A 13800-nucleotide genomic window follows, 5' to 3' on the forward strand; every position below is an offset into this window, starting at 1 on the left:
AAAGAATCCAAACTATATCGAAAACAACTATATATGTATATATATATATATATATATATATATATATATATATGTGTGTGTATGTGTGTGTCTTTGTTTGTCCCTCCACTACTTGACAACTGGTGTTGGTTTGGTTATGCCACCAAGCATGTCCACGGTCTACTGACTGACACAATATATATATATACACACACACACACATATGCATGCATACCATTCATAGACTTTATGATATAATTGTGAAATGGTGGGATACATAAATATATGGATAAGGTAGCATGCTTTACCAAATGTGTTAAGCATGATATCAAGAATGTTTGAAACATTAACCTCTGTATGTATACTCAAAACTTCACAGACACTCAACAGCAGCGTTGCTACATTAAAGCCAGAAAACTTACACAACACTAACATAACTGTATGATTTATGTAGGAATAAACACGAAGTTCACAACTATTTTACATCAGTTTTTTCATCACTAAATTTCTGAGGAAATACATTTGTTCTGTAGTTTCAAATTTGATGGACATAATCAAGAATTTGGAAGTCATCATCATCACCGTCTTCAATGTCTACTTTTCCATGTTTGTAAAGAGTTGGACAGAGTTTATTGAGGGAGATTTTCTACAACCAGATGCCTTCCTTGTCACCAACACTTATCTGTTTCCAAACGAGATAATATTTCCTCAATGCCAAACATGTTTTCTTGGAATATTGAAAAGGAATGATACAGATGGTATGACAAAGGTGCTCATTTACAATTAGCATGTGACCACAAAACAAGGAGACACAAATATACTCACTCTCACATAAGACATATACATAGATATGACGGGTTTCTTTCAATTTCTGTCGACCAAATCCAATCACAAAGCTATGGTCAGCATGTGGTGATATGTAGTAAAACACCTACTCAAGGTGACATGCAGTGGGATCGAACCCAAAAGCATGTGGTTGAGAAGCAAACCTCTTCACCACACAGCCACACCAGCACCTCTTTGATACAATTATAAACACTTCATTAATAAATTAAATGATGTTTGGCAAGGTTCTTACATAAAATCATGGTGACTTGTTTTGATTTAAAGTATGAAAGATTTAAAATGAGATTTTTATAGAACAAGAGGTGGTGCTGAACCAGAGGTGCAGCTCAATCTAGATGTATTGAAGAGATTTGAAAGATAATACACAAGCCAGGATGATATACAACTGAGATGTACAACAACTAATTTTCATTGGTGATGCTTATTGCTTCTTTGAATCTCAAGCCAGCAGCTGTTTTATCAGTCCATTTGGAGCCATTCTGTCTAGGAAGACAGAATCTTTGAAGATGTCAAATTTGTTTAACAACTTTTAACTTTCATTTGTGCAAGTCACTGGAGATTATTAGGTGAGGTCAATGTCTTGCCATTACATACATGGCTAGATGAATAAATATCAACACATACGGATACGTGTATTTCACGTATCTACATACACTTACAGCAGTTGAAACAGAAAGAGAAAAACATACACATCTCTATAAGCATAGTCAAAGACAGAGAGTAATGTCTATGTAATAACAATTATTATTATTATTATTTCCTTGAGGCTGACAAATAAGAAGACATGACAAATGGTGGGTGTTTATGCAGAATAATTGATTGCGAAAGAAAGACACATGGAAAATACAGTTATGTAAAAGGTATGAAAGAATATACACTAAAGGAAAGGGCAGCCACCTAGGGCCAGTCAAGAAACCCCTCAGATTAAGGATTATTCTGACTACCAAATGCTCTACAACAACTGTGATCTCCTGCCTAGATTCATCCTGAGAGTAGGCTATAAATGCAAGCCATTTTCACCATTCTCACACACCTTTCAACAAATTTACTGGAGGGAAGTATCTCTGGAACTTGAAGAATTTGATGAGGAGCTGGCTGAAGAAGAAAGTGTTTGTCTTCAGTCCTTTCATCTATATCCATCATACAATCTCATTCACCATGGCCACCAAACAGAGGAAAACTGCCTGCTCTTCTCAGCCAAAGAAACACAGAATTATCCTCAGTAGACATGACAACATTACTTGGTTGACATTGCTACTATGCTTACAGAGTTTATCCTATATATATATATATATATATATATATGTTATAAAAAATGCACTTCTGTACAATACATTTTCAAGATCTTGTAATCTCTGTTCTGAGGTTACACTATGCATTTTAATGTGTACTGGTAAACTTATGAATAGGCTCTCTGAAATAGTTACAAAATGCAACCACAGGCTAAAACACTCATTTTCACAGTTTGGTAAAAACAATTAATAATTAAAACTCTATTGGTGCAATCTGCTTATTGTATTTTATTTTATTTTACTTTAGTATACTGTATTTATTTATGTCTGCTTTAAAAATAATAAGAATGTGTGCAAGAAGTATACATGTGGACATATACAAATAGATATATGTGTGTATATTAGCGTGATCGTTACTAGCGCTGCCTTACTGGTACGTGAAAAAACATTTGAGCGAGGTCATTGCCAGTACCGCTGGACTAGCTCCTGTGCAGGTGGCACATAAAAAACACCATTTTGAGTATGGCCATTGCCAGTACTGCCTGACTGGCCCTCGTGCTGGTGGCACATGAAAGCACCCACTAAACTCTGAGTGGTTGGCATTAGGAAGGGCATCCAGCTGTAGAAACTCTGCCAGATCAGATTGGAGCCTGGTGCAGCCATCTGGTTTGCCAGTCCTCAGTCAAATCGTCCAACCCATGCTAGCATGGAAGGTGGACGTTAAATGATGATGATGATGATACACTATCTTGTATGCAGGTTAAACTTTGAACTCAACATTTATTAATAGTAAATGTAGTAAGAATGTATGTAAGAAGTATATATATATATATATATATATATATATATATATATATATATATATACACACACAGATATACATGTGTATGTGTGTATAAAACTATATAGATGACCTTGTATGTGGGTAAATGAAAGAATATGTATGAGGGAGAGAGTTTACCTGCAAACTTATTTTTCTAAATGATTCAAGAAAGGATATAAAAGCTAGACAGTCACAAATTAACTTTGTATGGAGGCAGATTCTGGTGTGGAATGCAGTCATATGTTTTGCTGTAATAGGCAGGAGGTACTTTATATCCCTTTCAAGTTAACAATTGATAAGCACAGAAATGGTCAGTCTTTATCACTTTATCACATTATTATCTCTGAATACTTAATTTCATTCTTCATTCCGATTTTCTCTTTCTTCCTTATAATCTGACCATGAAGATAGAATTGTAACTTATAGTTAACTTGACATGTTTTTTTTTTGTGGCTGTTTCTTTGCTTCTGTACTTTGTATTTTAATTATATTTGTTACCTTGTCTGTTACAATATCTGTGTGTTTAGTTTTGTCTGCAAATTGCCAAAAATAGCTCACTGCTTTGGGTATTTATTCTTGTAGAGAATGAAATGACAATATGATCTGCCAAAGGACTTATTCAAAATAATCACTTAAAGAAACACATTTTACACCTTTGGTGGATGATAGTAATTATGAAATGTGTTAATTATATCATCTCACAAATGTACAACATGTGTAACAATGTGTGGAAACAATTGAAGTGATTTGAAATAAAGAATACCTTTCAATTTATTTTCTCTTATTCATATTTTTAAGAACTCTGAGGATATTATGGAATTTCAGATGTATAATGAATAACAAGAGTATTCCCATTGTCTGATGACATCTGGTAGCCAATGACTGTGGAAGAGCTTTGTATAGCATATGAGAAGGTTTTTACCAAAATTTTATTCAACTAGGCATGGCTGTGCAGTAAGAAGCTTGCTTACCAACCACATGGTTCTGGGTTCAGTCCCACTGTGTGGCCACTTGGGCAAGTCTTCTACTATGGCCTTGGGCTGACCAAAGCCTTGTGAGTGGATTTGGTAGATTTGAAACTGAAAGAAGCTTGTCATATATATGAATATATATCTATGTGTATGTGATTTTGTGTCTCTGTTTGTCCCTCTACCACTGCTTGATAATCAGTGTTAGTGCGTCTATGTCCTTGTGACTTAGCGGTTTGGCAAAAGAGATCGATAGAATAAGTACCACACTTAAAAAAAAAAAGAAGTACTGAGGTTGGTACATTCAACTATAAATTTTTCAAGGCAGTGCCCCAGCATGGCCACAGTGTAATAATTGAAATGAGTAAATGATAAAAGATATGTATTTATATAAGTATGTATGTATATATATATATATATATATATATATATATAGTTAAAAAAAAACAATAACAAAAAAACAAAAAAACAACAGAGTGAGGACGTGATATGGATAGTATTATTGGACGCTCAGGAAAGGAAAGAGAGAGTGTATGACGTTTCGGGCGTAGCCCTTCGTCGGAAAGATGGAAAGTTCGGAGAATGGAAGAACGGAGAAAGAGGAAAATGGTACCGATGCCCACGAGGTTACAATATATATATATATATATATATATATATATATATGAGTGTGTGTAAGTAAGCTTTGAGTACCTTTTGATTGTAGTTTTCCTATTGTGTGACATGATTGACAAGTGTCATTTACTATAACCCTAGGCTGACAAATGCCAGTGAGAGAATCTGGTATGTGAGAAACTGCCCAGAAGTTCTTCATATGTACATGTCTGTGTATATCTGTCACTTGCTGCTTGGCAACCAGCATTTGTTTGTTTGTTCCCCTGTTTGTTTGTTTCCAGTATAATGTGATTAATAAAGTAAGTACCAGATTTTAAAAAATATAAGTACTTGCTTGTCATGTGAACTGATACAGAACCTAACACCAGCAAACAGGTTACCCTGCCACAAAGTAAATGCAGACACTGATATGTTACACATTATAGAAAACTGATTAACTTGTAGCCACCTCTTGTCTGTTCTACCATGTGGAGCATGTGATGAAGGAATAGTAGATGCTGGTAGTTAAAGCATGCCTGTGATTTGCACTGACCTATGACCAATGGAAGTCTAAATATTCTTATCTACAAGGTATTTTAAAGTTTCTTTCAACTTCTCTCCACTCTGATTCCATACATCTGACAAAGTGGACATGTTTTACATCCATGAAACTTTAAGGAAAGTAGAACTGAGTTGATTTGTTATTAAATACTTAAAACTTCAACTAAATGTGTTTAGTGCTACTTTCTTTCCTTTGATTACCGACCACAGTAATCTGACTTCAGTTTCAATATAGACTACATTATCTATCTATCTATCTATCTATCTATCTATCTATCTATCTATCTGTCAGTCTATCTATCTATCTATTTATTTATCTATCTATCAGTCTATCTATCTATCTATCTATCTATCTACATACATACACAAATATTATGAATACATACATATATCAGCATATGTACATATACATACACACGCATATACATGTATGCATTCATATATATATATACATGCACACACTGTATACACATAAACGTGTGTGTGTGTGTGTGTGTGTGTGTGTGTGTGTGTAATCACAAACATGCATGCATACAGCACTAGATTAAGCAAAGAAAAAAGTTTTACATTCTTCCTAAGATTTCCTCAATCTTAATCCTTGTGATGTTCTAAAGTTACAATGTTATTCTTATCAAAGAATAACGTTTTTATTACCTTTTTTTTTTTTTTTCTTCATTTTCTTCATATCCAAGTCTACCTTGCTTGCCATAAAATAGTTATTTGAACTTAACTCTTAAAGAAATAACTGATAGAAATTTTTATTTCAGGATACAAAAGATGGTAAAATTAACAGAATGGGAAAATAAAATTACTTCTCTCACCCATACCACTCATACAATGGTTGCTTTTGCCAAACAAGTTATTATAACGCATTTGTATTGAGTGAACAGAACTATGATATTATTATTATTATTATTAGCATTATCATCATCATTAAGGTGGCAAGTGGGCAAAATGCTTAGCACTGTTTTGTCCATCCTTAGACTTTGAGTTCAAATTCCGCTGAGGTTGACTTTGTCTTTCATCCTTTCAGACTCAATGAATTAAATATCCCAGAGTCACAAAAATGACACCCGTGTCTGGTGGTACATAAAAGCACCTATTACACTCTGAGTGGTTGGCATTAGGAAAGGCACCCAGCTGTAGAAAACCATGCTAAATCAGCCTGGAGTCTGGTACAGCCTCCCAGCATGCCAGCCCAGTCAAAACATCCAACCAAGCATGGACAACAGGCATTAAATGATGATGAAGTACTGAAGTTAATGTAAATGACTAAACCTCTTCCCAAAAATTTCAGGCCTTGTGCCTATAATAGAAAGGATTATCATCACCATCATCATTTTAAAGGCTATTTATCCATGTTTGCATTGGTCAGATAAGAGTATGTTTGAGATACACTTTCTGCAGCTAGATCCTCTTCCTGTCACCAACTCCTTTTTATTTCCAAATAGGGTTGTAATCTCCCAGTCTACTGAACAACAAACAGCCCAGACATGGTTACATTGAGAATTGGAGACAAATGACAGCTTTGAGCCTTTTGCTTACAAAGATCATACAATATGTCAAGATAATAATTAGACTAATGATCATTTCTTTTATTAGCCACAGGGGTATAAATGAGGAGCACATCACAAGGACAGGAAACAATTTGTATGGGGATTTACATAAAGGATGGTGGGAAAGAAATAGAACAGACAGTGAAATATGATGCTCTAATAATTCTACAAATCCACCAAATATTTTATAAACATTAATATTCCTATTATAATATATAAATGTAATTCTCAAACTTATCTTCACAAAGAGGGTAAAAATTGCAAGTGATTTCTTATATTGGCATAAAACTAGAAATTTAAGAAATTTAAGTCATTTATATTGGTTTCAAATTTTGGCATAAGGCCAGCAATTTCAGGGGAGGAGTAAGTGGGTTGCATCAATTCCAGTGCTCAACTGGTATTTATTTTATTTATGCTAAAAGGATGGAAAGCAATGTCAACCTCGGCAGAATTGGAACTCAGAATGTGAAGGAGGATGAAATACTGCTAAGCATTTTACCTGGCATGCTAAAGATCCTGTTAGTATATTGAGCCCAGTACTAAACTCTTTTGAGCTCTTAAGGCAAGGACATAAGTAGGTATGAAAAATTCCAACTGGATTTGGTCCAGGAGGAATGAAAGTGAATTTCAGAAAACATAATTTATCCTACAGTCAAATATCTTTGCCAGAACTGGCTACAATACCCAAGGCACCTTGGTTCTAGGACACCTTAACCATCCAGGAGGGTGTGGCAGCAGAAGGGTACCTATGAGTCATGATCTGGATGTGACCTGACCCTACTAAAGTATAAGACTTAAGGGCCAAAACATTTGCATAGGGAGGGTTGTGTGATAGTGGTGATGGGGCTTCTTTTCAAAAGACCTTCAGCTGTTCAACTTTCCTTAGGATTTCTTACTATTTATCGCCCTTGGGAAAATGGAAACAAAATTAACTTCGGTGGTATTTGAATTCAGGACATAATGAACTGCAGCTAAGCACTGCAAGGCATCTTGTTTGTTGCTCTACTAGTTCTTTCAAATAATATTGTTATTTTTTTTTATAAGCCGCAGGAATATATAAATAGAGGAAATGTTACAACAAAAGAAAACAAAAAAACAAAACAAAACACAAAAAGAAAACATTTGCATATAAATAGAAAATACTATATGCATGACTATCAGATACATATGGAGATACACCTACACACATGCATACACACATGCAAACACACACTTGCACAATAACATTAATAATATATATGATTTGGTATAATTCAAAAGTGAAACATTTGCTTCAGTGTTAACACATATCCAAAAGATATCGAAGAATTAGTTCTGACATGCTTGGTGTAATAGTCCATGGAAACTGTAATCAAGAGGAATCGGTTGTCAGAGAGCATTATGTAAATATGTGTCTACGCATGTGTGTGTATGTATGTTTATATATATATATATATATACATATATATATATATATATAAGGAATATATGAATGTAGTCAGTAGCTGATGTGAATAAGTAAAAAGGAAATATGAAATATAAATTAATACTTATGTTCCTATATTTATGTATGTCTAAAAAAACAAAACAAAAAAGAGAAATATACTTTACTTGTCTTATTACATCAAGTAGAATAATATGATGTATATATATATATATATGTGTGTGTGTGTGTGTAATGTATGTGCGTATATACATGAATATAAAATTGTGTGTATGTATATATATATATATATTTGTATATGTATGTATGTGTTGGCTAACACCAATAGATGTATAACATAGCCATGAATTTACTCTCTCATAGTCTCTTTGGCAGCAACACGAATATTAATGACAACATATGTTTAAACAACTTACACTTGAGAAACTCATGATTATAAGCTAGAAAGTTCTCACCACCCATCAAACCCACATTCGCACTCTCTATCAATCTCTTGCTATCTCTCTGTCAATCTCCCTTTCTCTCTTTCTCTCTCTCTCACCACCTCTTTCTTTTTTTTTTATACCTCTTCAACAACATACAAATTAGAGCCAAGTGGCATTATATCTAATGAGCTTGATCTAGCCAAAAGAGCTAGTGTACATTAATTATGAAAGAGTCCACACTCAGTATAAATTAACTACTCATTATACATAAGGTATCTTCCAGTAAGTAATTCCCAAAAGATGGAAAGATAAACAACACAAAACAACAACAACAACAACTGCAGCAGAAGAAACAACAATAACTTGGGTAAAAACTAAACTGGATGAAGAGATAAGTGACAAGTGCACACAGTGTTTGCACCTGAGGGTTTAGTTAAAAAGGAGAAAATGTAACACAGAAACAAAATTGATAATAATAATAATATAATTACAAAGGAATTAAACATAAATAATTTGTATTTGAAATGTAAGTATTTACAATTAGTCTAGATTAGTAGGAGTTGCAAAAGCCCCAGGAGGATTGGGCATCAGGTTTCACAACCAAAGAAATATGAATTTATATTATGACACCATCATCACCATCGTCACACATATATACACATATTCATATATATTGTCTACGCAGTCATTATATATATATATATATATATATATAAAACTGTAACTGGTACTCCGTCAGTTATGATGACGAGTGTTCCAGTTGATCCAATCAACAGAACAGCCTGTTCATGAAATTAATGTGCAACTCGTTGAGCACTCCACAGACATTTGTACCCTTAATGTAGTTCCCAGGATGATGCAGAATGTGACAAGGCTGGCCCTTTAAATTACAGGTACAGGTCATTTTTGCCAGTTGAGTGGATTGGAGTAATATGAAATAAAGTGTCTTGCTCAAGGACACAAAGCACCATCAGGAATTAAACTCATGACTTTACAATCATGAAGCAAATATCCTAAGTGGAGGCACATGGCCTAGTGGTTAGAGCAGTGAACTCGTAATCGAGGGATTGCAGGTTCGAATCTCAGACAGGGCGAGGTGTGTGTTTATGAGCGAAACACACATTGCTCTGGCAGAAGGTAATGGCAAACTTTCACTGACTCTTTCACTACAACTTTCTTTCAATCTTTCCTCCTGCATCTAGCAGCTTACTTGTAGTGGACTGGCATCCCATCCAGGAGGGGAACCTATCTGACAGGCATGGCTTGAGAAGGAACAATCAACAACAAATATCCTAACCTATACACTTTCACTATAACAATCATCAGACACAAAAGTGTGTGTGTGTATATATATATATATATATATATACGTACACACACTTCCTGGAAAAGTTCAATGGACGCGTGTGCGTCACACTCATGCGCGCACACACACACACACACAACTTTCTGAACTTGAGGCTAGCAGGCAAATGAAGTAAGCTGACACAGTTTTGTCAGACATTCATTCTGCAAAGCTCTGACCAGGCTTGGAGTTACTGGTGCAGCACTGAGGTGTGTGTGTGTGGAGGGGGGGGGATAAATTATATTATTGAAGCCACAGAGAAGGTCACTAGGTGGTTTTGGATAAAGTGGGCAGACCAGTGGGTTGCTGGTACTGGGACACAAGCTGGGGCTTAATCAATTCCAGCTGGGTCAACTGGGCAAGGGGGTATCTGATGTTTAGAGATCCTATAATCACTAAGACCCCCAGAAACATCACAGACACTGCATCACAGCATCTCTGAGATGTGTCTTGAAACTAAACTAATATATATAATCATTTAGCATCCGTTTTCCATGCTGGCATGGGTTAGACGGTTTAACTAGAACTGATAAGCTGGAGAGCTGCACCATGTTCCAGTCTGATTTGGCATGGTTTCAACAGCTGAATGCCCTTCCTAATGCCAACCTCTCCAAGTGTGTAATGGGTGCCTTTTACATGTCACTGGCATTGTCCATGACTACGATTTCACAAATTTATTTTAATATATATTGAGGGGAGATAATCATCCTGGCAAAGTTTAGCAAGAACACTAAATGCATTTGAAAAATATGTAATTAAAATATAATATGAAGTTCAGATAAATGTATGAGTAATATATTCATTAAGTAGTTATTCAATATATAAGTTTGTGAGTGTCTGGTGGGGGAAGGGGAGAGTATTATATAATTGGAATCATCATAATCATCATCATCATTTAATGTCCATTGTCCATGCTGGCATGTGTTGAACAGTTTGACCAGGGCTGACAGCCTGGAAGGCTGTACCAGACTCCAGCTTGATTTGGCATGGTTTCTGTGGCTGGATGTTCTTCGTAATGCCAACCATGCTGAGAGTGTAATGGGTGCTTTTACAGGCCACTGGCGTGGGTGCCATTTGTGTGACACTGGTATCTGCCACGACTGCAATTTTACTTGGCCTGATGGGTCTTCTTCTCAAGCACAACATTTGACTTTCACATGCTCAAGTCTATAGAAACTGGTACCGCCTGACTGGCCCTTGTGCCAGTGGCACGTAAAAAGCACCCACTACACTCTCAGAGTGGTTGGTGTTTGGAAGGGCATCTCACTGTAGGAACATTGCCAGATCGGATTGGAGCCTGGTGCAGCCTTCTGGATCACCAGCCCTCATTCAAATCATCCAACCCATGCCAACATGGAAAGAGGATGTTAAACGATGATGATGATATATAAATATATATATATATCTATATATGTGTGGAGATAGCCAAAAGAAGTATTTGACCCAGACTGCCTTCTTTCAGCTGTTAAACATGGAGGAGGATCTGTGATGATATCTTGGAAATCTGCCGGCCCAATGGTTTCCCTTCATGGCAGAAAAAATAGTTAAGATTCTTTAAGCGTTTTATCTGATCAAATTCATCCTATGGTTGCGGAACTGTTTCCAGAGGGAAACACAATCTTTCAGGATGATAATGCACCAATTCGCACAGCCAAAGTTGTTACTGAATGGCACGAAGAACATTCTAGTGAAGTTGAACATCTTATCTGGCCACCACAGTCCCCAGATCTCAATATTATTGAACATTTATGGTGCATTTTAGAAAAACAAGTAAGGAGTCGATATCCTCCACCATCATCACTACAAGAACTGGAGACTGTTTTAGCTGAAGAATGGATAAAAATTCCTTTGGAAACAATTCAAACTGTGTACAAGTCCATACCTCATAGAATTCAAGCTATAATTACTGCCAAAGGCAGTCCTACCCCATATTAAGATAAATTTATTTGAAATTTTAAGGTGTTTCCATTATTTTGTCCAACCCCTGTATATATATAATGTATGTATATTATTCTTTACTCTTTTACTTGTTTCAGTCATTTGATTGTGGCCATGCCGGAGCACCACCTTTAGTCGAGCAAATCGACCCCAGAACTTATTCTTTGTAACCCTAGTACTTATTCTATCGCTGAACCACTAAGTCACGGGGATGTAAACACACCAGCATCGGTTGTCAAGTGATGTTGGGGGGACAAACAAAGACACACAAACGCACACATATATATACATATAAACGATGGGCTTCTTTCAGTTTCCATCTACAAAAGCCACTCACAAGGCTTTGGTCGCCTCGAGGCTATAATAGAAGACACTTGCCCAAGGTGCCACGCAGTGGGACTGAACCCGTAACCATGTGGTTGGTAAGCAAGCTACTTACCACACAGCCACTCCTCCTTTATTAATAGACTATGAACTTACAAGCCTTGTTTCACTAAATGATCATTGTTATATTCTCAATATTGGTACACTGCCAAATAAAAAACCTTGTGATATTTAGTTACATCCCCTAATATTCTGAGTTCAAATCTGGGTGAGATCGGCTCTGTTTTTTCCTTCCAACATGGTCACGTACTCATTAGTAACAGTATTATACTGATAGTCGATTTGATTGATTATATTTCCATCTCCTGTAAATTTGTTGGCTTTCTGTCAATGTAAGAAGCCATTATTACAGTGTGGTTGTGGCGGTAGTGGCAGCAGGGGGGGGGGGTCAATAATATAAATACCAATGATTAAATAGAGCCCACCAGACACTGCAGCCTTGTATCAGTGCTATAAATAATGCTAATAATAATAATAATAATAATAATAATAATAATAATGATGATGATAACAAAAACATCATCACTGCTAACTAATAAAGCATGTGATAGTCATAAGAAAATAATAACAATGGTTTCAAATTTTGGCTCAAGGCCAGCAAACTTTGGGGATGGAATTAAGCAAATACACTGAACCTAGCGTTCAACTGGTATTTTATTTTATGGACTCTGAAAGGATGAAAGGACAAAACTGGCCTTGGTGAAATTTGAACTTTGGATGTGATGAGGTGGAAGAAATACCACAAAACATTTTGTCCATTTTGTCCAACAGTTCTGCCAGCTTACCACTTTACTCTTTCACTCTTTTACAGTTTCAGTCATTTTGACTGCGGCCATGCTGGAGCACCGCCTTTAGTCAAGTGCAAATCGACCCCAGGACTTATTCTTTGTAAGCCTAGTACTTATTCTATCGGTCTCTTTTGCCGGACTGCTAAGTTACAGGGATGTAAACTCACCAGCATCGGTTGTCAAGCGATGTTGGGGGGACAAACACAGACACACAAACATATGTATATACATATACATATATGCGACGGGCTTCTTTCAGTTTCCACCTACCAAATCCATGCACAAGGCTTTGGTCGGCTCGAGGCTATAGTAGAAGACACTTGCCCAAGGTGCCACACAGTGGGACTGAACCGAGAACCATGTGGTTGGTAAGCAAGCTACTTACCACACAGCCACTCCTGCACCTATTATTACTTCTGTAATAATAATCCTTTCTACTAAAGGCACAAAGTCTGAAATTTTTGGGGAGGTGGCACGTTGATTACATGAAGAACATAAAGACAGACCATATACTGCTAAGTATTTCGCCTGTCATGTTAACAATTCTGTCAGCTCACCGCCTTTAATAATAATGATAATAATAATAATAATAATAATAATAATAATAATAATAATAATAATAATAATAATGGTTTCAACTTTTGCCACAAGGGCAGCGATTTTGGGGAAAGGAATGAGTCGAGTACATCAACTAATAATAACAATAATAATAATAATGATAAAAAGAAAATAATCCTTTCTACTATATGCATAAGGCCTGAAATTTTGGGGCTGGAGATAGTTGATTACATCAACCCCAGTACTCATCAAACCCGAAAGGTTGAAAAGCAAAGTCAACCTCAGTGGCACTTGAACTCAAATCATAAAGATATAGATGAAATGCTGGAAAGCATTTTCCCCAGCATGTTAATGATACTGCCAGCTCATTATTATTATTA

At 36.0% G+C, this 13800-nt stretch overlaps 1 protein-coding gene across 1 annotated transcript in view; it reads right to left on the minus strand.

Annotated features, from left to right (window-relative positions):
• Positions 1–13800, minus strand: part of LOC106873185 (tumor necrosis factor ligand superfamily member 10) — a 308610-nt gene that overhangs the window by 28126 nt on the left and 266684 nt on the right. The window lies entirely within an intron of this gene.

This window comes from Octopus bimaculoides, chromosome 3, assembly GCF_001194135.2.
Source record: "Octopus bimaculoides isolate UCB-OBI-ISO-001 chromosome 3, ASM119413v2, whole genome shotgun sequence".
NCBI classification, from domain to species: Eukaryota; Metazoa; Mollusca; class Cephalopoda; order Octopoda; family Octopodidae; genus Octopus; species Octopus bimaculoides.